The sequence below is a fragment of the Lissotriton vulgaris genome, chromosome 1_2 (genome assembly GCF_964263255.1).
Source record: "Lissotriton vulgaris chromosome 1_2, aLisVul1.2, whole genome shotgun sequence".
NCBI classification, from domain to species: domain Eukaryota; kingdom Metazoa; phylum Chordata; class Amphibia; order Caudata; family Salamandridae; genus Lissotriton; species Lissotriton vulgaris.
In genome coordinates, this window is record NC_141686.1 from 141,297,412 (window position 1) to 141,322,357 (window position 24,946).

Consider the following 24,946-nt stretch of genomic DNA (forward strand, 5'->3'; position numbering starts at 1 on the left):
AGAAAAACTTCAAAAAGGCTGAGGAAGCTCCTAATAAGCAGTGTTGATGTGGAAAGAAGGAAACTGATGGGTGCCGACTATACGGACATGTGAATGTTTTATCGGAAGCAGACGACAACGCAGGGTCTTCAGTGTCACCTACCGGTGCACAAGGTATTGCTCAAAAATGTGTCCGGAACTAGTCTGACTCCAGGAGAATATTCTGAGGTGAGGAATCTGCAGCTAGAAGTCTATCAAAAAAAGTCATCCTCCACTGTATAAAATTTAACCTGGTACTACCCTCTGTATTTCTTCCTGGGATGCAGAGATCCCATCATTTGATGGTTTGATATGGTATGGCTCGAACTCTGGGTCATCCTGAGGATCTACTACATAGTCCTCCCATGGCTCATCCTCCCAGCCCTCCCATCCCTGTACGCTCTCCCACCTCCATGGTGTAAAGGGTTCCTCATCACGGTCTTGGGTATAATCAGAACTTTCATATGCCAGAATACTGGTACAGGTGGTTTGTCATGAATCTTGCCACTGTCGGAGTGAATAAAAGTCTTCTTTTGCATCTCATTGAATCCATTTGCTAGCTTTGCGAAGATAGAGCCCTTCTAGACAAACGGACCATGGAGTCAGCTTTGAGGGCTGCTTCTGAGCCTGTTCCAATGGCGTGGAAGTCTTTAATATCTCTTTCGGCTCCAAAAGGGGTAATTTTCCAACTTGCTGCCTTCATAGGTGCCCAGTTTTGTAGAGGGAGGTCAGTGGGTTGATCTTCGATGCTCTTGGGTGCCTTCCTAGGCACCGACAACATCTTTAGTCCAGGGTGTAACAAACTGGATGCACTTCAAACAAAGGTTTATGCCTTTTGTGGCTCTGCACCAGACTATATGTACGACTCCCTTGGGAGCGGTACTCTAACCTTGCCAGTTTGAGTTTGTGCCCCTCAGAATGACCTTGAAGCACGCTCCAAATGCAGTACATGTTGGGTCTCACGAAGGACAAATTCGATCTCCTCAAAGTCAGAGCCTTCAGAGAAGCTGGTCTCTCTCTCTTCTGGCTCATAGTGTACCTGGAAGTGCTCATATATCTTCAACAATGAATATATTGGGTGTCTGAGACAAAAATAGTTTTTGCATTTTGTACTTTGCCACCTTCCCACCTTCCGATACCCAAGAGTCTATTTAAACCAGAAGCCAAGACAGGCAACAATGGATGTTTCATGAGAGGCAAATATTTGAGATGTCATGTCAGTCAGACCAAGAGTATTTGGCTTGCGTTTTGGGGAAGAAATAAAATGGAGTGCAGGCCATGACTCCCAGGCCCTTTTTTTGAGGATCGCTTGATGAATTAATGCTGAATGAGTGGTTTGATGCTACAATACTTTAAGGCGCTCTGAACATTAACAGGTGTAAATCGGTGCAGTCTTCCTCCACAGGACCAAAGTTAGTTGACCCGAAGTGTAATCAAATAAAACGGAGGCCAAATACAATTAAACGTGTGGACATTGGAGCAACGTCCCCAAGCATCTGTGGTCAATAGTCAAAAAACAAAAAACTGAGGCAGATCTAGTGTGCTGTTTAACTGTGCACAGTTGGGGGAGCCACAACAGGTCATGTAATTTTCACTTATTAGAAGAAAAATAAGTTGCAAACATTCAGACACAACACTAAAGGGCAGCAGTATGCCAAGCATGTGCATCTACAGCCGCATTTAGTATAAAGATATGTTACAGATCCAGTCATGTGCAAACTATTGAAAACAAGGACCTACCAGAGTTGTGCCCCATACTTAGTACGTCCATATGTTAATGATAAATATCCCAACATCTATAAACTCTTCATTTATTGATTTAAGGGTTTTGCAGAGTGCTGCATGCCACATTTCTGCCCCCTCACAAAACTGTCCATTTGGGTGGGGAGAGAATATGTGTCCGAGAGGACTGCAGAAACTGGTAGGCATTTGTTTTTGAGTTAGTAGCAGTTTGAGAGTGCATTCCAGATCCTTTACATGAAGGATTACAGGCTTAGAATGTTGAATAGTTCAGTATGAGTAGGAAAATACAACTAAGCCCCTCCATAGCCATACCCAAGTATACCAGTAAAATGCTGAGCAAAACAGAAAGGTCACCAGATCAACCTATACTTTAGGCAATCATTCCCAATCTTAAAAGTGGAGGAAGTGTGCTACAAAGAAGCTACTAACATGAATGACCAGACAATGAATTACTTTCTAAATGAAAATACTAAATGTAGGTAATATTCAGCATTTAAACAAGTTACTTACCTTCAGTAAAACTCTTTCTGGTGAACGCTCTAACTAATTTTTCCCAGGTGTCAGACTGGATCCAGAACCTTTCACACAAGAAGAGATGGTGCAGCACTCTAGCACAATTTAGTGTTTACCTTTAAACTCTTCTGTGCCCTCAGATGTGAATCATCTGTGAACAATTGGAAGAATGATGATACTGTGAGATCTAACTTGAGACCTTTTTTTAAGCCTAAAGCACAAGTTACTGCTTGTGTAACGATATATCTGTAAGAGACAATAGTTAGTGATAGATTACTTACCTTATAATATCCCCAGGCGTCAGATTGGACCCGTAAAGTTTTTCATCAGCAGTACCCCTGCATGTCGGTTGGTGGCGTCATGTGGCTCCGCGTCCGCTGCTGGCAGCTTAACCCCATCCCTGTTGATGACGGAACCACTCCATCAGCCGCGGTCGCGCTGTGCTGATGACTGAGCGGTTCCGTCACGGCCCGCTCGGAACGCCTGCGCGGCGCGGATTCCGCGACTGCACTGAGCGTTCCATTGAGCGGGCGGGCCGTGACGGAACTGCTTAGTCATGAGCACAGCGCAACTGCAGCTGGCGACGGAGCAGTTCCGTCACCAGCATGCGCCCGCCGCGCGGGCCCCCCGCCCCCTTAGCACTGCTGCGGAATAGCTGCCGCAGTGAAGGGGTTAAGCGCTGAGATGACGACACGGAGACTACTTAGGTACCACCCATGCGAGCGGACGTCAGTTCTGTACACTAATTTACGCGCCAGGAACGAAGAGCCATGCAAGAACGGGCCACTGGTGCCATGAAAGTAGGGCCCAGAAAGGGATGACCTTAACTCTAGACATCAGTTCGCAGAACGGGGAGGATGGGTGGGGCGGTAAGGAATCTATCACTAACTAAGCGAGGCCCACGTAGCTACTTCACAAATGTCCTTCAGGGGAACGCCGCGTCCCAAGGCAGTAATGGCTGCTGTTGCCCTGGTAGAATGGGCACGCACCCCACAGCAGGCTCCTTCTTAGCCAACAAGTTACAAGCTTTGATGCACAGAACGACCCACTGCGAGATGGTTCGTTTGTGCACAGCCAGACCTTTTTTGGCGCCCAAGTAGCCAACAAAGAGCTGGTCATCCACCCGGAACTGTTGTGTGCGCTTCAGATAGAACAAGAGCGCACATTTTGGGTCAAGACGGTGGAACCTCTCTTCTTCTTCTTTGGAAAGATGCGGAAAGAAGGTGGGCAAAGTGATGGTCTGCCCAATGTGGAAGGGCGTGACAACCTTTCGCAAGAAAGAAGGACGGGTCCTTAAAACCACTTTGTCCGGATGAACAGAAAGGAAAGTGGGGTTGGAAGACAGAGCCTGGAGCTCGCTCACACACATCTGGCAGAGGTGATAGCTACCAGGAAAGCTGTCTTGAGACTGAAAAGATGCAAAGGACAGTTATGAAGGGGCTCAAAGGGAGCGCACTTCAGATATGTCAAGACAAGGTTTAGGTCCCATTGAGGCATTATGCATTGCACGGGAGGTAACTTGTGGTTAATGCCTTTCAGGAAACGGTTAACAACCGGGCACTTGAAAAGATAAGGCTGATCTGGAAGCCGTAGAAAGGCAGAGAGGGCCGAAAGATAACCTTTGATAGTGCCAAGAGCAGAGACCTGCTGGGCCAAAGAAAGAAGGAACAGAAGGACCTCAGAAAGAGGAGCAGAAAGGGGGTCCACAGTCTTAGCTGCGCACCATGCCACAAACTTGTTCCATCTATAGGCATATACTGTTTAGTGGAGGGACACCTGGCTGCCAGAATGACATCACAGACTTCAGGAGGAAGATCGAAAGCTGTTAACGGTCGCCGCTCAATCTCCACATGGGGGGGCTGGACAGGTTCGGGTGGAGGACCGTCCCCTGCTGCTGCGACAGCATATCCTCCCGAAGAGGCAGTCGGCGCGGGGGATCGATCGCCATGTTCAGTAGCTCGGGATACCAGTATCTTCGTGCACTACCCAGAGCCACAAGTATAACTTGGGCCCGGTAGCGCCGAATCTTCTTCAGTACTCTGGGCAGAAGTGGTATAGGCAGAAAGGCGTACAATAGACCGCAACTCCACTCGCGACAAAGCGTTGCCAAGCGAGAGCCGCCTTGGAAATTCCAATGAGCAGGACTGATGACAGTGCGGATTCTTTTCGGTGGTAAATAGATCTAACCAAGGCTCTTCCCTAGAAGAAATAGATCACTTCAGTTTCTGCACCAACTCTTCTGCATGCGAATGTTCACCAAGTGTGTGTGATCATGCCTACGCAGTGCATTATTAAACGCACCAAAATCAGAGGTGGCTACAGCTGCATATATGTTATGTCTAGAACGTGCGCTGATCAGTCCGAACAACAACCACTGTGATGAAATAACCTTGAAGGCCTCGGCACTCACTGTTCAGACAAAGCTTACCAAGCAAGGCTGCTAGTATAGAAAACATTCTTGTGTGAAGCAAACATTCTGCTAGACTCTAAACATTTATAATAATGTGTGCTGTGTGAAAAAGCAGCAGAAAGGGAAAATGGCGTTTAAACTTCTAATAAGCTCATGTCAACTTAAAACATTGTAAAGGCAAGGCTCATCCCCATGACACCCTCCCTTGATTGGAGCACGGATACGTAAAAGGGACAATTTTGGAAAGCAGAGTTCAAGAACAGTCGGAATCAAGTTTAAATTGCCACAGGGAACAAACTCCAAAAATTGGAAGTACTTCAAGATTATCAATTTTAGCCACCAAATATGAACGCCAACAGGCCTGGGTGGAAAAAACATGAAATTGAGAGAAAAAATTCCCCAAAAAAATGTCCAACATGTGACCTCGGCCATGTGAGAGAGAGAAGCGATAACACATCTCACTTCAACAATGCATATGCAAAATATGTAGCAACAGACTCCAATAGGAAGGCACTGTCCTCATCTGAAAACAGCTCAGCCATCCAATTCAGCAATGGGAAAGAACATACATGCTCTTCAATTAATGGAGCCTCTAGCACCATCATAGGGCAACTGAGTGTTTCTTTAATGACGCTGCGTGCCAAGAAATCTTACGCCGCTGCGAAAACATTTCAATGTCCCAGGACTCCATGGATTTCTGCAAAGACCATAATCCCTCCGCCAGAACAAAGCAATTCACGAGCAACTAAGGGGCTCATAAAACTGATCATAATCCACATTGGGAGACACCGTATTGCAGAGACACAAATCCAGGGCCCAGTCGAAATCGCAACTCAGGCAATGAAAGATGGCTGGATGCATGTAAAGAAGGAAAATCGAAACGATAATCCATAAGCTGCACTCAATGTAGCAAGAGGCAGCGCTCCATAATACTCAAGCATTCGGTTGTGGAGCAGCAACAGTCGCAACAGATCTCCTCGCAACACAGGACTTGCATCCATTTTGAAATAAACAAAAAAGCAGTAGTACGCCTGCAACAAGAGCCAGCATTAAAGGAAAACCACCAAAACATGCTGGAAAAAAATCGAACGACAAAATGCCGGGATCACACCAAATAGTTTGAAAATAAGTCACAAGGCCACTGCTAATAACTTTAAAAAGTGAGCCAGCCCTGCGGTGGAGGATGCATTAAAGATAGTGTGAATTAACTCACCGAAATGCAAGGGCAAATCCGTATTTAATAAAGCATGCACTTCTGTGCGGGTGTTTACCAGGTGAAGGACAAATGTTTCACAAGCAGATGTGAGGGCAATTTCTTTCTGGGACAATAGAGCTCTTATGCGACTCATCTTGTTGAACTCTGCTTTCAAGGTAGGAATCGTCGGCCAGATGGAAACATCAAGCTTCCCATGCGGAGGAGGGATCATTCCATTTTTACAACAAATTACACGCTCACTGACGGTAACCACGTAAGGAATTCCGGCTACCATTCCATAACAATCTTCATTATTTAAAAGTAAATAACTTCCGTTTGCCAGTAATGTGAATGTGGGTATGATAGCAGGTGCCGGTGTACCTTTCAAAATACATGCTAAATTAGGCTTGTTCTGGTTACAAGAGCCATGTAATTGGATATTCCTACACATCAATGAGTGATCTGGTGTTGTTGTGCAATCCTCACCATTCAAGTAAACCGCTTTTCCCTCCCTAAGGTACCTATAGCTAAACGCTAGTGACCAAGCTTCATGTAGATAAGCGGTGCCCAGTGGTTCATACCTGCCTATTGCATAGTATGTCATACAGGCCACGAACTTGAAAAGTGGAAAAGGTAAAGTTATCAATCCGTGGATAAGCCACGTTGCCGAATTTGTCTCAGCCACTGAGAATGGTAACGGTTCTAACTTTGCAATGTGTAACATCGAAAAAGTTGCATCTTTCATTCACATAAAACGCTGCTTTTCAGTCAAATTAAACGGGGCAAATAATGATGACTTATTCATGTAGTGCCATGGTACTTTTACAGCTTTTAAGGATTGCAAGGTCCATGCAACTAGCCCCGCACGTGGATGCGGGGTGAATCTAGCTAAAACCAGCCAAGAAGCAACCTGGAATGGACAAAGTACCCAATCTAGCCACCGTTACAGTCTGGGGAAGGGCGCCATCAAACCAAACACGATGCTGCCATGCAGAAATCGGAATCTCCTGTGTCCTATAAGGAACATATTGCACGGGCACGGCTGAGTGAATGTAAGTGTGAAAAACCTGCGTAGCCGCATCCACTGCAGCAAACGTCACCCAAGAGTGGAAAATCTCAATCGGGTAAGCAATCTCAGCACTCACTACCAAAATCACTGCCATGCCCTCCAAACCAACATTATATGCTTGCAAATGATTGCGAACCGCAATGCAACTATGATGCGGTATAACAATGTTAGCCATAGTGACACAGGTTGCAAACCGGGTGTTGGTCTTTCTGCGCGTACTTGTGGTGGCAGTTACGGCAGAACTTGAACGGCGTGTTGTCCATCGAGTGTTCAGGCCTCCCTGGCCGCGTGGACGTCGACGATCGTCGAAGTCCTCGATGATTTCTCCTTCTTTTTCGCTGGTCAGTGATCGGCAAAGTCTTCCGTAGTCTTCTTGGTGAATTTTTTCTCCAATTTCTGTCTTTTCCTTGAACTTTCTCCAAAAATGTCTGGAGCCCAACGGGAACGATCCAGACCCGACCGCGGAAAAAAGAATCTGAAGATGGCGCCCAAGGGTGTGAGCTTCCGCAGGAAGCATGCCGACGTCACCGGAAATGCACCCGAGGAGGGGGTGACGCCGACCGCCTGGGCTACAAAAATAAAATAAAAAATAAAATAAATAAAAAACAAAGAAAAGACTACGAATCCGGACCCAACCACAAGACCGCGGAATATGCACAGCATAGTGAATCCAGAAAGATTCACGCTGCAAAAAGGTACAACGTTAAAACGAAAAAGCACAACTGGGTAGTATTTCAAAAGGAAACCGTTTGAAAGATTCAAGCTTGAAAAGACTTATGTAACTATAGGTAGGTTTGTCCGACACCACTGTTAATCGGAAACAATAGTGAAGGGGTTAAAGACTGATAGAAGTACTACTCAAGTGTCATGTAATAAGACCACCATCGTATGGGCGCCATGTAGCAGGGATTCTGCTCATACACAGAACTGTGCATAGAGACTTGGAACCTCAGTGAATTAGGGTGTGTAAAAACTCACCTTAGTAGCCAAAATCCCCTACCAGACTAGCAATCAGTGTCTCATTGGTTCTTCCATCACCCCAATGATTAGATAACCGAGAACATGGAACTTAGAATACCTCAGGCAATGTGGAACACATAAACACTCTTTCGTTATACTCTCAAAAAAGTCCAAAACGGGGAGTAAATAGAGACACGTGCAAGTTTGAAATAATTATTTCTAATGCTGTGTTCTCAGGCGCAGTATCTTAGCTAGTACAAGCAGCCATATTAGAAGCAACAAGATTTTCAGCGTAGTTAATATTCCATAAAATACAAAGGGAGAAAGCATGTTATAATGCTAAATATTACACAGGTTAGAATACACATACATCTCACCCTCCCTTGCTAGTAGGTTATTTTATATCTACAGAAGTTCTCTTGAGATTACAAGGGCGGCCCCATACCTCTGGTCCTAGCAGAAAATGATCACATCAGTTTCTGCACCAACTCTTCTGCATGCAAATGTTCTCCAAGTGTGTGTGATCATGCCTACGCAGTGCATTATTAAACGCGCCAAAATCAGAGGTGGCTACAGCTACATGTATGTTATGTCTAGAACATGCGCTGATCAGTCCGAACAACAACCACTGTGTTGAAATAACCTTGAAGGTCTCTGCACTCACTGTTCAGACAAAGCTTACCAAGCAAGGCTGCTAGTATAGAAAAACATTCTCGTGTGAAGCAAAACACATCTCGCTAGACCCTAAACATTTATAATAATGTGTGCCGTGTGCAAAAGCAGCAGAAAGGAAAAATGGCGTTTAAACTTCTAATAAGCTCATGTCAACTTTCATGGGGATGAGCCAAGGCTCATCCCCATGAAACCAGTCGTCGAGGTAGGGGAAGACTGACACCCCTGGCATGCACAGATGAGCTGCGACCACCACCATCACTTTCATGAACACCCAAGGGGCGCGGTGAAAGCCGAAGGGGATCATGGCAAATTGAAAATGCACTTGGCCTACCGTGAACCACAGGTACCGCCGGTTAAGCCGGCATGACAGGGGTGTGGAAATATGCGTCCTACAAGTCCAACGCTACCAGTTTCCAGGCGTACAACAGATAAGAGGAAGAGTTCTCCTGGTATAATTTTAGGTCCAGAGGAGGGAGAGAAGAAAACCTGTACTGGGGAGGGGGGGGGGGGGGGGGGGGGGGTACGTACCTCTGATTAGACCTATATTGATTTTTCACAGAAATTTATCACAAATACATTAAGAAAGGATGCTATAAGTAAGAGAAAGTCCTATAATTTCTTCAAAACATCAATTTATTATTTTTCTTATTTGTTTTTTGTTTTACAGCTTGTCTATTTATATATAAATACAATTTTTTTTGTGACACGCCGAGATAATCTTAAATAACAAATTGTCTAAATGAAATTTAAACTTTACACAGTGCAATTGAAGCAAAAAAACAAACAGTTCATCTTATCCTATTGTCATTCATTCCATCATGCATACATCTACATTCACTACCCACTCTAAAAAGACAGATATAAACATAATAACAAAACCTCACATAAGACTAACACAAAATATTCAAAGTAGACGTCTATGGTTATGAAGAAAGAAGTCCTACCAATTGATCATTTGTTGATCTGCACATTATTTACAAATTTATAATACATATACGGGTCTTTGGTGCGTACGGCCTACGTACGTTTCGGTGACAGCTAACATTTAAATCACCTTCTTCAAGGCCAAGACATAGAGAAGACAAGTTGGACAGAACATAAATACAACAGTTAAAAAACGAGGGGTTCTTCAGTTTCTATTTTTAATAACAACAAAGGGTCCGCAATCTCCTACTCAGTGGGCTTTAATAAGGGCACCATTTATCCCAGGTGCAGCTGCATCTGTTGAGTTGTATCTCCTGTCTTAATCTTAGATCCTAGGAGTAAAGGGAGCGCCAGTTTTGCGCAGTGTTCACAGTGGAATGTTTTTCAACAAAATTCTTCTGATGATTCTGCTTGATAGTTATTCTTGTCCTGTCATGGAGCGCATTGACTGCAATGGCACGCATATCGGAGGACCTCTTGTAGCAGAACGCACTGTAAAAGAAAAAGAGCAGTCTCCGTTCGTCAAAAATACTGACATGTGTAATCGCTGCTGGTCTTTGCGCTGTTAGTGATCACTCCTAAATGCTACCACCACAGGGTGCACGCCAGACGGCAATCAACTATTTCCAAAACTGGGATAGGAAGGAAAGTTAAAACCTGCGCTCCTTGACAGGACAAGAATAACTATCAAGCAGAATCATCAGAAGAATTTTGTTGAAAAACATTCCACTGTGAACACTGCGCAAAACTGGCCCTCCCTTTACTCCTAGGATCTAAGATAAAGACAGGAGATACAACTCAACAGATGCAGCTGCACCTGGGATAAACGGTGCCCTTATTAAAGCCCACTGAGTAGGAGATTGCGGACCCTTTGTTGTTATTAAAAATAGAAACTGAAGAACCCCTCGTTTTTTAACTGTTGTATTTATGTTCTGTCCAACTTGTCTTCTCTATGTCTTGGCCCTGAAGAAGGTGATTTAAATGTTAGCTGTCACCGAAACGTACGTAGGCCGTACGCACCAAAGACCCGTATATGCATTATAAATTTGTAAATAATGTGCAGATCAACAAATGATCAATTGGTAGGACTTCTTTCTGCATAACCATAGAGGTCTACTTTGAATATTTTGTGTTAGTCTTATGTGAGGTTTTGTTATGTTTATATCTGTCTTTTTAGAGTGGGTAGTGAATGTAGATGTATGCATGATGGAATGAATGACAATAGGATAAGATGAACATTTTTTTTTTGCTTCAATTGCACTGTGTAAAGTTTAAATTTCATTTAGACAATTTGTTATTTAAGATTATCTCGGCGTGTCACAAAATAATTTGTATTTATATATAAATAGACAAACTGTAAAACAAAAAACAAATAAGAAAAATAATAAAATAATGTTTTGAAGAAATTACAGGACTTTCTCTTACTTATAGCATCCTTTCTTAATGTATTTGTGATAAATTTCTGTGAAAAAGCAATATAGGCCTAATCAGAGGTACCCCCCCCCCCCCCCAGTCCAGGCGTACAACAGGCCTGAGCTCTACTCGCAACGAGACGCGTCGCCGAGTGATAGCCGCCTTGGAAACTCTAGCGCGCAGTGCGGCTGACACTGCACGTTCTCTTTGGAGGCGAACCAATCTAACCAAGGTTTTCTCCACTGCAGAAAGAGACCTTGCGCCACCTCCAACTGGAGACGCCATTCGTGGCTGTTTTGGTGGAGAACGTGATTGAAGCACACAAGGTTTCGAATTTATGAATTAATTGCCTCCTTGGTGTCTTCACAAAAATGTTGATTATCGGGCTCCATATTATTCAAGCCAACCAATATTTCGTAATCTAATTCGGAGGTTCGCCAATAAGTGGGATTTTCGGATATTGCCAGGTCTCCCCGTTGAAATTTTCTTGGTGCAATAGGGGAATAACACTGCCACGTACAGGAAGATTGTTAAGAAAGTCTATCAAGTGGTCGCTCCCACTCTTGAAGCTTATTTGTCCTGACGATGACCCTTACAGAAATTCTGGGTTGAAACGCCGTTGACGCCTCTAACATTGCTCAAATCAGAGATGACATTTTTTGATTGTGTACTGTGTTTATTGTTATTCGTTCATCGGTCTCTGCCATTGTTTTTTGACTTCACATATGTTTATGTTTTTGAGTGTATATTATGAGTGTAATTGTTTGAGCGACCTTCTGTTTTCATTAAATTTCATTACATTGGGGGGGAGAAGCCAAGATGGCCGCGGAGACAGACGTGTGATCTCCCGGCTCCTCGAGCCTTTGTTTTCCGCACAATAATCCTGCTTACTATCCTGCTCCTGTGTACCGGCGGGGTGATTGGGGAAGTTTCCTGATTCCGGTGGTGTCCCTCGGTGTTCCTACCTGCCCGGCAACCTGAGAAACGTCGAGATGCACGCAGGGGACGACCCTAGCCCTGGACCCGGGACCTGCGATACACAGAGCCGCCTGTGACTGCCGTGGCTGCAGGGGCCGATTACCTCGGAGCGGCGCCGTCATCCTGGGCTGGCCGAATGTATATCTGGCCTTTTACGTTGGGCGCTCGGGTGATTGGGACGGCTGGCCGATTGGATGCCTGAACTGCTCCTTCCCACTGTGAAACGCTGCAGGATAACCGCTCATGGCTTCCCTTGTGTCGGGGGCGCCTCGGCAGCCGTGACTCCCTCACTGCCTCGCCTCTCCTGAGCCGATCGGAGAGGAGCCCCCTCACTGTATGCAGCCTGCGATTGCGGACCTGTCCTGTCCCAAAGGAGCTGCCCGTTTCCTCCTGACGCCGGCTTTGCCTGAACTCACTGTTTGCCTCGGCGGCGGGACCATGACGGCCGACTCATCTGTGGCAATGGCGGATGGCGCCCTGGCTCCTGCTCGAAATAACCGGCTTGCACCTAGTTAGGGAGCTGACTTGACTGAAGCGTCTCGTACCACGGAGGTAATGGAGGAGCAATCTCCAGTTACCCTCGCCTCTGTTTTTCTGGCTCTTACTCGACTGCGGGGTGAGTGGTGTACGAGCTTGCTACTGCTGGAGGAGAAGCTTGATGGCTGTCTGTCTGGTTCGGACTATACTCTGCCCGTCCTCTCTCCCTGCTCTACTAAACAGCCTCCGCTGATCCCGGTCTGTGAAACATTGTTGCCGGAGACGTGTGGAATTGATCAGCGGCTTCGCGATGTCATGGAGAGCGAGCTACATTATACCCGCCGGTGCACTGCTACAATGTCTCTCTCCCCAACACGGAGCGCAACCTCGCCCACGGAGTTCCAGGGGCCGCTGCTGCAATATTTGCCTATCCTGTCTGACTGTGCCTACTTCTTGGGGACATCGTTATCTCCTGCATTGTGTGGTGTTATGGCTTTCGTCATGCAGCTTCATTTATGTGTTGACTCTGTTTGGGACTGGCGACTTTTATTCAGTCCACAGACTTTTCTCTATTGCAGAGTGTGGCCATTTTGTTTCTTTGTTCTTGTGGGGGCGGGCTCTCCCTTTCTCCTCGCAGTTGCTGGCTTCTCAGGAGGGGCGGGCGCAGGGGGGCGTCCCAGATCGGGCCAGGGCTAGGTCTTATTTAGTGTTGCGGACGCATGGGCGGGCGGGGGCTAGGCTGGGACTGTTCATGGCTTGCTTTGCTTGCTCAATTAGAATTGTTCCTCCCCTTCCGCATGGCGCTGACCATTTGCTTTACACGGCGTAGGGGTTGCAAATGGCTGGGTGTCCGGGAGATCTGTTATTGGGTGGGCTCCTCCCCGCCTCCTTTTTGGGAGTGGTAGATCAGCTTGTCCTTTTCTTCCTCCCTATATTCAAGTGTTATGATTCTCATTTCTCGCTATCTTCTTTTCCCTTCTTTCTACATTTCTCTTGCTTTCTCTTCCTTTTTTCTCTCTTCTTCTCTTCTCTTGCTGTATTTCGGGTTTATGGGGCGACAGACACTCTGCTAGGGGGGGGGGGGGGGTAGGCCATAGCCTCTGCATGTGTGTAGGGTGGGGGGTTATATTTCATTTTTTGTTAGTTTCTATGGGACCTATTTTTGCTTCTTTTATAATTTTTCCTTTCTCTTGGCCCGTGTTCAGGCATACTGGGGGATGGGTGGTGGCGGAGATACGAATGGATGTTGAGATTGCTACCCTGTAGCGTGGATATTGTGTGGCCATCCTGCCTTGTCTGGACTTGCTTGTCGAGATGTGGATTGGTCGGAAATTGTAGCTAATGTCATGTCCCACCTGCACGGACCTTGCTTTTACTTTATTATTTTATGAGTACGGAACAACACGACCTGAACTCAATAGTTGCACAAAAAACTTAAAAATGTAACCTTCATTACTCCTGTGTCATGGTATTGCGGCGCCCTCCAGTTTGATTTCTGCTTAATAACCGATGTTCCGCTGCATTACTATGTCGCCATATTGCATGCACTAGTGCTATATGAGAGTTCGTGGCCGGCCGGATGGTTGTGGGCCCGTATTTGTTCTTTATTTCATGCACAATAAAGGTTTTCAAAAAATAAAAAATAAAAAATAATTCATTACATTTATTTATGTATTCACTTATGTATTGGTTTTTTGTGACATTGTGACATTCACAGGCTTTTCCCTTATTTTTTCTTTGCTATATGGAGTTTTTCTTAGTTTTTCCTTTTTTTAAGTGGTTAAGTATGATAATATAGCTCAAGAACCTTTGTTAGTATTATAGTGTTTGTTATCCCTGGTTCTTGCTCTAGGATTGACCTTGTGATCAGTAAATTTGTGACCTGAAGGAATCGCCGGCTGAGAAGGTTCGCCCAGGCTTTCGGAGAACCTGCCAGGTGTTGAACCTCCAGGGTTATGCCCTGCTGTTCCAGCCATGCCCAGAGACGAAGGGCCTCTCAACAAAGGGTCCAAGACCCCAGCCGCCTTGCTTGTTGCAGTTCCACATGGCGGTGGTGTTGTTCGTGAACACCTGCACTAACTTCCCCTTGACAGAGGGAAGAAATGCTTTCAAAGCCAACTGAATCAAGTTTATATGGAGCCCCGTCTCCGCCGAAGACCAGTGACCCCTAATCTCCACCTATCCCATGTGGCTGCCCTATCCCAGAAGTGACGCATCCTTCACGACTGTGAAATCTGGTTGGGGAAGGGAGAGAGGTCTGCCATTGACCCAATCACGGTCCGTTAACCACCACTGCAGATCCTTCCGAGATCTGAACCACGTCGGTGAGATTTCCCCGATGCTCTGCCAATTGGAACTTCAAGTCCCACTGCAGAGCCCGATACGCCACCTGGCGTGCCTTACCAACAGGATGCAGGAGGGCATGAGACCCAACAGCCTCAGAGTCAGTCTCACCTAAATCCAGGATAGAGTCTGAAATATCAGAATCAGAATCATAAACTGAATATCCTAGACTCACTGCTCGGGAGGATAAGCCCAAAACTTCACTGTGTCCAGAACTCCTCCGGTGAAAGTTAGCTTCTGAGTACGAGTCAGGGTTATAGAGAACCCCAGCGAATGCAGGAGGTCCACCGTAGTATGAAGGTGGGAGATGACTACCTGGGGCGAGGACGCCTTCAACAGCCAGTCGTCTAGGTAGGGGAAGACTGCAGCCCCTAACCTCACAGATGAGCTGCAACCCCCGCCATCACCTTGGTGAACACCTGAGGGGCACTGATAAGGCCAAAGGGGAGCACAGTAAACAAAGTGCTCGTGGCCTACCTTGAATCGCAGGTAACGCCTGTGGGCCCAGCAGGATGGGAATGTGAAAATATGCAACCTGTAGGTCCAACGCCACCATCCAGTCTCCTTGGTCTAGGGCAGACAAGACCTGAGCTAATGAGAGCATTTTGAAATTCTCCTTTTTGAGGAAGAGATTGACGGTCCGAAAATCCAATATGGGCCAAAGCTGCTTGTTCTTCTTCGCAATCAGAAAGTTGCAGGAATAACAACCAACACCTACTTCTGAAGCTGAGACCCTTTCTTTAGCTCCCTTGGCCGAAAGAGCTGTAACTTCCTCCTGGAGCAACTTCAAATGATCCTCCGCCAGCCGTTCCCAAGTTAGTAGAATAGTAGGAGGAAATGAAAGGTAGAGAAGAGAATAGACCTCCTGGAAGATCTTCAAGACCCACTTGTCTGTTATAGATCTCCAGCAGGGGAGATGCCAACAAATTCTCCAACCATCTGGAGTAGTGTGGTCCTGCTGGAGGCTGCGGCTCCTGGGGGTAGTGTGGCCGACGACTTCTGGCCTCCATTCCGAGGACAGAATGAACCGCGTCCATGCACGGTTTGGGTAGGCTGAGCGGAACAGTGGCTAGGATAAGGGTGGAGCGGCTGGAAAACCCTTCCGTTGCCACGAAAGGGGAGAAAGCAAGACTGGCCAGGAGGAGCGACCCAAGGATCTGTCCGTGACTCAAGAGTCCTTCAATCTGACCAGGGCTGAGTCTGCCTTTTCCCCAAAAAGGCGGGTTCCATCAAAGGGCATGTCCATCAAGTGGAACTTGACCCTTCCCCCCTCCCCCGTGAAGCTAGTTGTACGAAGCCTGGCGTGTCGCCCCAAGGTCACTGTCGCTAAAATTGATCTGCCCAGCGAATCGGTCCTATCCAAACCACACCGTATGGCTAACTTTGCTACATCTCTCCTGTCCTTGACAGCTTGGGAGAGCACAGCCTGGGCCTTCTCCGGGACTTGTGGCAGCACCTGCGCAACAGTCTCCCAAAGAGAATGGGGGAAACGGCCCAATAAGCATGCAGTATTCACCGACCGCAATGCCAGACTGGAGGAAGAAAACAACTTCTTCCCAAATGAGTCCAGTCTCTTGGATTCCCTATCCGGAGGGGCGGAAGGGAATGCGTCCTGGGAAGTAGAGGCCTGCACCACCATACTTTGTGGGGTGGTGTGTTGGCTGAGGAACTTTGGGTCGTCTGGAGCTGGGAGTTGGCGGCGTGCAATCGTTCTATTCACAGGAACTCCTGTGCTAGGCTTGGATCATGTTCCTAGATGGACGTCCGTTAGTGCCTCATTAAAGGGCAAAAGGAATTCAGAGGTGGAAGCCCCAGGTTGAAGCACTTTGTTCAAGAGATTGGTCCTGACCTGCACTGAGGGTAGCTCAAGTCCAAGGACCTCAGCTGCCCTCTTAAACACCATGGCAGAGGATGCCCCTCCCTCCATAGCCACTGTAGGCAGAGAGAGCATGACAGTGTCTAGGGAAGTATCCAGACCACTGGCTTCCCCAAGTTCCCCATACCAGTCCATAGTCTCCTCAAAAACATCCTGGTTCTCTAATGGGTCTCCAGACTCCACCCATTCCTCTCCTGAGCCAGCACATCCACAAAGTGCTCAGGCAACAACATAGAACCCTTGGGTCCTGTTGACATCTGAATAGGCGTCACACAACGCTGTTCTGGCACCGTGTCGTCGGGGATGAGGAAGGAGCTTGCGCCACTGATGCCGCAGGCAACAACTTCGGTTTTGACGCAGGGGGGAAGGTCGCGTTGGCACGACCGGCATTGAACCGGATCGGATCCCTGAGGCCCCACCAGCGCTGTGGCCAAAGGCGTTGAACACGATGGGGCTCCATCAGACCCCGAGGGCTCGCCAACGGGGTTGTTCCACTCAAACACGTTGCGCATGGCCTCGTAATCATCTTTCATTTGAGCAGGAGTCGCTCCGGCACCCAGAAAGGGAGGGAGGAGCGAAGTAGACTCAGTCTCCGGCTAAGCAGAACCGTGCCTAGAGCGTCGGTGCTGCTTACTACTCTCTACGCTAGTTGAGGTGAAGTCGAAGTCAGTCTGGACTACTACTTCTTTTTATGCCTCTTACTAGAGTGTCCTGATGACCTCGAATGGGAGGAAGAGGACCTAGGGCTCCATGAGCATTAACTCGACCTCCTCTTCTTCGAACAGGATTGTGACCTCCTCGGAGTCTCGCTTAGCGGTGTCGACTGCCGGGCCGCGAGCAACTTCATCGCCCGCTCCTTCAATGTCTTCGGAGCAATCGCCTGACAGTCTGAACACGACATCGAATCATGGTGACATTCAAGACACCACAGACATACGCCGTGGGGATCGGAAACCAACATCATGCGGTGGTTTAAAACCGGTCTTCCTACCAGACATCCCTCGCACATGAAGATGTACTCAAAAATTGACAAAAGTAAAGAAAAAAGCCTCCCAAAAAGCAGCAGAGGGATAGCTCTTCCTTTATCGGCGCTTAACTGGCACAGAAAGAAAAGAACTGACGTCCGCGAGCCTGGGTGGCACATGTGTAGGCACCGCGACGTCCTAACCGATGCTACAGATGCCAGCGGCGTCACGCTGAGACGATTGGAGCCACCAGACGTTGCGCGCAAGGGGTATTGCGCAGCAAAAGTTTCTGTCTCCAGCCTGATGCCTGGGAAATTCAAAGGTAAGGAATCTGGAGCTAGAAGTCGCTATCAGATAGTCTCCTTGTCAGGCCATGAACATTGCCCAACAACCGGAATAAAAAGACTTGGTAGATGGGCACCTTGCAGCAAGGATAACACTCAGAGACAACCAAAATGGCACAAAGTTCCAGCAGGCTGATGTGGAGCCGTTGTGTTGTCAAGAGCCCCTGAACTCCAATTCACTAATAACCCCCCAACCCCTCCAAAAACGGTGCATTTGTCACTACGGTAAGCTCTGGGTAGGGTAGGAAAAACAGTGTGCCATGAAATCAGACTGGTGTCCTACAGACTACTGAAGGTCCCGGTCAGCCTGCTCGAAATGTAGATGGTGGAATTGATCAGCGGCTTCGCGATGTCATGGAGAGCGAGCTACATTATACCCGCCGGTGCACTGCTACAATGTCTCTCTCCCCAACACGGAGCGCAACCTCGCCCACGGAGTTCCTGGGCCTTCTCCGGGACTTGTGGCAGCACCTGCGCAACAGTCTCCCAAAGAGAATGGGAGAAACGGCCCAATAAGCATGCAGTATTCACCGACCGCAATGCCAGACTGGAGGAAGAAAACAACTTCTTCCCAAATGAGTCCAGTCTCTTGGATTCCCTATCCGGAGGGGCGGAAGGGAATGCGTCCTGGGAAGTAGAGGCCTGCACCACCATACTTTGTGGGGTGGTGTGTTGGCTGAGGAACTTTGGGTCGTCTGGAGCTGGGAGTTGGCGGCGTGCAATCGTTCTATTCACAGGAACTCCTGTGCTAGGCTTGGATCATGTTCCTAGATGGACGTCCGTTAGTGCCTCATTAAAGGGCAAAAGGAATTCAGAGGTGGAAGCCCCAGGTTGAAGCACTTTGTTCAAGAGATTGGTCCTGACCTGCACTGAGGGTAGCTCAAGTCCAAGGACCTCAGCTGCCCTCTTAAACACCATGGCAGAGGATGCCCCTCCCTCCATAGCCACTGTAGGCAGAGAGAGCATGACAGTGTCTAGGGAAGTATCCAGACCACTGGCTTCCCCAAGTTCCCCATACCAGTCCATAGTCTCCTCAAAAACATCCTGGTTCTCTAATGGGTCTCCAGACTCCACCCATTCCTCTCCTGAGCCAGCACATCCACAAAGTGCTCAGGCAACAACATAGAACCCTTGGGTCCTGTTGACATCTGAATAGGCGTCACACAACGCTGTTCTGGCACCGTGTCGTCGGGGATGAGGAAGGAGCTTGCGCCACTGATGCCGCAGGCAACAACTTCGGTTTTGACGCAGGGGGGAAGGTCGCGTTGGCACGACCGGCATTGAACCGGATCGGATCCCTGAGGCCCCACCAGCGCTGTGGCCAAAGGCGTTGAACACGATGGGGCTCCATCAGACCCCGAGGGCTCGCCAACGGGGTTGTTCCACTCAAACACGTTGCGCATGGCCTCGTAATCATCTTTCATTTGAGCAGGAGTCGCTCCGGCACCCAGAAAGGGAGGGAGGAGCGAAGTAGACTCAGTCTCCGGCTAAGCAGAACCGTGCCTAGAGCGTCGGTGCTGCTTACTACTCTCTACGCTAGTTGAGGTGAAGTCGAAGTCAGTCTGGACTACTACTTCTTTTTATGCCTCTTACTAGAGTGTCCTGATGACCTCGAATGGGAGGAAGAGGACCTAGGGCTCCATGAGCATTAACTCGACCTCCTCTTCTTCGAACAGGATTGTGACCTCCTCGGAGTCTCGCTTAGCGGTGTCGACTGCCGGGCCGCGAGCAACTTCATCGCCCGCTCCTTCAATGTCTTCGGAGCAATCGCCTGACAGTCTGAACACGACATCGAATCATGGTGACATTCAAGACACCACAGACATACGCCGTGGGGATCGGAAACCAACATCATGCGGTGGTTTAAAACCGGTCTTCCTACCAGACATCCCTCGCACATGAAGATGTACTCAAAAATTGACAAAAGTAAAGAAAAAAGCCTCCCAAAAAGCAGCAGAGGGATAGCTCTTCCTTTATCGGCGCTTAACTGGCACAGAAAGAAAAGAACTGACGTCCGCGAGCCTGGGTGGCACATGTGTAGGCACCGCGACGTCCTAACCGATGCTACAGATGCCAGCGGCGTCACGCTGAGACGATTGGAGCCACCAGACGTTGCGCGCAAGGGGTATTGCGCAGCAAAAGTTTCTGTCTCCAGCCTGATGCCTGGGAAATTCAAAGGTAAGGAATCTGGAGCTAGAAGTCGCTATCAGATAGTCTCCTTGTCAGGCCATGAACATTGCCCAACAACCGGAATAAAAAGACTTGGTAGATGGGCACCTTGCAGCAAGGATAACATCTACTACTTCAGCAGGTAAATCAAATCTGCTCAGTTGTTGCATATCATTATCCATATATGGAAGAATATGTTGTGAATATTTGGGTGCAAGGCCCAGCCCTGTGGCTGGGACAGGAGGTTTTCCAGAAGAAACAACCAGACCGGTGAGCAAATACTCATGGCCAAAAGATCAGGTTACACATTCTTCTGGCCCAATCTCGAGCCATCAGGATTCTGTGAACCTGGTCTGTCCTGATCTTCAGAACTCGAGGAATAAGATGAACACCAGGCAGAATGTGCCTCCTTCTGAACTACTGGATGGTAACTTATGTGTGCATTTCTTGGAGGTGGTGTAAAGATTCAACTTAGTGACAACCCACCGACCAAAAGATGCCTCGAGCCACCTCTGGATGAATATGTCGTATGTGAACTGCAAGCTGATAATATCTGACCTCATTACCAGGGATCCAGCAAGCTCACCGAATAAAATCCCCTGCAAGATCAGTTAATTCCAGACAATCATTTCCTCCCAGCAGAAAATTTGTGACTTTTTACTGCCCCCTTCCTGCTGTATTATAACATGGTGGGTATGTTGTCCATTAAGAACTCGAACTGGCGTTCTCATTGATGTATTGGAAGAATGCACTCAGAGACAACCAAAATGGCACAAAGTTCCAGCAGGCTGATGTGGAGCCGTTGTGTTGTCAAGAGCCCCTGAACTCCAATTCACTAATAACCCCCCAACCCCTCCAAAAACGGTGCATTTGTCACTACGGTAAGCTCTGGGTAGGGTAGGAAAAACAGTGTGCCACGAAATCAGACTGGTGTCCTACAGACTACTGAAGGTCCCGGTCAGCCTGCTCGAAATGTAGATGGTGCCTGAGCAAATTGCTGAGATTCCAATGCTTGTTCTGCAGGTGCCAACGGGCATCTGCAGCCTACAGGATGCAGAAGGACAAGCAGCCTCAGAACAGTCAGCGCTGGTACACATTAGTGAGGCTGAAACATCACGATCGTACCTGAAGGGGAGGGACTACCTTAAACATCACTAGATCCAGGATTGCTCCTATTAGGGAATCTTCTGCACAGGCTTCAGCTGGGATTTTGGTTTATTGATGGAAAACCCCAAGGATGACAGAAGGGCAATGTGAGAAAAAGCCATCTTTCTTGCATGGTATGCCCCCACTTTTTGCTGAATTGCTGATGTACTTTGACTGAGTGTGCCCTGGGCCTGTGTTCCTTTCCTAAAAACTGCATTGAAGCCTAAACCCAATTGGCATCTCTGGCTGGCCACAGGTCAGCCCCTGGTAAATGGTAACCTAGGAACCCTGTGACCAAAAAAAATCCCTTAAGGGCTGCAGCACTATTTGCGCCACCCTTAGAGGTCCTGCACCCTGACACACACACTGCCTTTGCAGGCTGAGTGTCTTGGTGCAGAACAAAACAGAGTCGACATAGTACACATCCCTGTGTGCCATGCCCACAAACACACTGCCCTGGCATACCTGAGTCACCCCTCTAGCTGGTGAACTATGCCAGTGGTTTGGGGACAAGGGTATGAGCCCTGTGACCCTACAGTATCCAGATCCATTCCTGGGCACTGTAATTGCAGTGCTGCCATTAAGAGTATATAGTGCTGGGAGGTTGTCATTACGAACTCCACAGCACCATAATGGCTACACTGAAGAATGAGAAGTTTGGTATCAAACTTCTCAGCACATTAAACCCGCACTGATGCAAGTGTGGGATTTAATTTAAAATGCACAACAGAGGGCAACTTAGAGTTGCCCCCTGAAACCAACTCACATCCCTTGTCCGGACTGAGAGGCTGCCTAGGCTGCCACCCAGCAGACATGTTGCTGGACCCCTGGGTAGAGAGCCATCCCCTCTCTTGGGTCTGCAACAAAGCGCATCCTGGGACTAGGGGCTAGGTCTCCTCCCCCAGGATGGGCAGGGGAAGCTTCAAATGCATGCCGCCTTTGTGAGCTTCTCCAGGCCACTTGCTGTACTCAGCAACTGGTCCCCACCGGTTCTGGCCCCCACTCCGGCCGGAAGAACAGCGGGAAAACGCAAGTGAGAGAAGCGTGTGCCAGCCTCTGCCAACCCCACCCCTCAGGTGGGGGAGGCGAGGTGAAGCACAACTCCGGGCTACCGCCATCTTGAGGATGGGGAGCCCTACCCACTGGAAGGTGGCAGGATAAGGGGTGTACTCACTCCAGGAAAGGGACCCATTGGTCCCTGACCTTACCCTACCTATAACGCCCCTAAATTTAGTATTTAGGGGCACCCTGAACCTTACTTCCTCAGATCGCGATTTTAACACAAGAAGAAGAACAAGAAGAAAGAAGACCTGCTGTGCAGCTGCTAACAAGAGGACAACACCAACTGACTTGGCCCCCAGGCCTAACAATCCTTGAAACTGCTCCTGCTAAACCCTGGCGCTCCTATGGTCAGCAACCTCGAAAACCCCAGAGGACCGGACTGCTTTGCTCATCTAAAGACTGGGACTCCCACGAGTAATGATACTGCTCAAACAAGCAACACCCCTGGTGCCAGCCAGGAACCGAGAATACAGCACACTCTGCACCCGCCCAACCTGGCCTGTGCCTGAGTTAACAAAGACCACGAGGACGTCCCCTCAGCGACTGTGACCACGAATCCAGCACCCAAGGACCCTCCTCGACGATCCTAATGACGCTTGCAGCCTTACAACCAGGAGCCCCTCCAGCCTCGACCAGCTGAGGGTAAGATTTCCCCGACACCAAAAGACACCCCTGCACCCGGCGTCCTGTGCCATCCTCTGGGGTACTACCTAGCCTACAGATTCCCATCTTACCTCTTGAAGTGCGGGTCGCACCTGAAGAATCTCCATCCCAAAACCTGCAGCTTTTGTTCAACTTCAAGCTTTCCCACTGAAATACATTCGGCAACCGACGACCCAAAAGCACCCTGCACCCAGCCGCCCAAGTGCCACTGGAAGTGCAGCTTCTGTTCGAATCGACTTCCCCACTTGCTCTGTGTGAATGACCAGGAGCCCAGCACCACATCCGCATGGTCTGCCTGCTAGCAGCCTCCAAACAAAAGCCCCTTGCTAACATTGGGCGTACTCTCTCTGCACCTGGCTGCCCCTGTGCCGCTGAGGGTGTGACAACTGTACCTACCTGACCCTGGGAGACCCCGAGTCTACACCCAGAGCCGTAACTCTGCCAGTCAAGTACTTACCCAAAGACCGATAACTTGATTTTCTCCTTAGGGTAACATTGGCTGGTTTTCACTTGGAAATTCTTCCAAGTGTCGAGTTTTGCAACGTTAAAATATTCACAAAAAATCATCCGATCAACGAAAACGAAATTACTCACCTGTGATCAGGAGAGATTCCAGTGCTGGATCTTTGTGCCCAGCACTGACCCTCAAAAGTAATTATAACTGATTTACTGTTAACCCAATTTTCCTTCGTAGGAATACATTGCCTGGTTTTTGCCAGAAATTCTTCTAAGTGTCGATTTTCCAAACTTAAAAATATTCCTTAAAAATCGCCTGTGTAACAAAAGTGATATCTTTCAACTGTGTACAGGAAAGGCACCAGGGCTGAATCCCGGATCCAGCCCTGAGTAAGAAAAACATTGCTAAAGTGGTTTTATTGTATTTACTTAAAACTGCCAATGGAGCTCAATGTTATAATTGTGTTTAAGTTGTGTTGCATATTGCAACAACTGTATTGATTGCAATTAAAAGTCAACTGCTATTTTAAAATATTCAATTGCAACATCTCATTCTGAGAAAGTAGTTTTATACCGAATTGTGGTTCTAAAATAAAATACGAATATATTTGAATATACAAAACAATTGGCCTAGAGTTCAGTTCTTGAGTGTGTGAGACCATTTGCTGACAGAGTACAACAAATGCTTTACACTGTCCTCTGATACTCCCTTATTGCTCGACCACGCTACCACTTTAGAGAGTAAGGTTATATCTAACTTTAACCTCTGACAAACCTCTGGGGACTGTGGATTCTGTGCACACTGTACTTTACTTTGGTCCAGTGTATACAGAGTCACTTTCCTACAGGAAATACACGTCAGTAGGTGTTCAGGCCTTCAGGAGCCAGTTGTTGAGGAACAGGAATAGATGTATCACTGAACTATGAAGATCGGCATCTTGAACTTGACGTTTTGAAGGCAGGTGTTCAAAAGCCAAAGGGCCCGAATCAGCCAGAGTACTCCATCCAGAAGTAAGTAGAAACTATTTCAGCATTTCATGTGATATAGACTTCAAGCATTAAAGTGCTAGTCGGAGAGAGCATAGGATATGGCATGAACTCGTCACAATTCATGAGTCGATTCTCCCTGTGGCTCTTCCACGATGTTTAAAAGACATCAACAGATTTCAAACATCACATATAAAAACTTATTTCTTGGCTATTCTTTTTTGTTATAAAGGACGACACAACATTGGTGTATTCTCTATGAACCTTTGAGGGTCGTCCCCCATTTCGTAGCGAAGCCTTGAGGAAGTAACAAATGTAACTAAATACGTGTCGGCTGTCATATCTCTATTTCAACGTGCTATTCTGTTCTTTCAGAAACAAGAACTGGACTTTGAAAAAATAACTATATAAGCATGAAAAAAATATTTTTCTTTTATGAATATATGTACAGTATGTATTGACTAAATGTCACACTGATTATTAAATTTGTGAACCCCAGTACAAATCCAAAAACTGTCACCCTGTAATTTAAGTGATCAATAGAATACAGTTTTAAAAAA

At 47.6% G+C, this 24,946-nt stretch overlaps 1 protein-coding gene across 1 annotated transcript in view; it reads right to left on the bottom strand.

Annotated features, from left to right (window-relative positions):
• Window positions 1-24,946, bottom strand: part of NUP205 (nucleoporin 205) — a 967,082-nt gene that overhangs the window by 396,009 nt on the left and 546,127 nt on the right. The gene's annotated exons all lie outside the window — the stretch shown is intronic.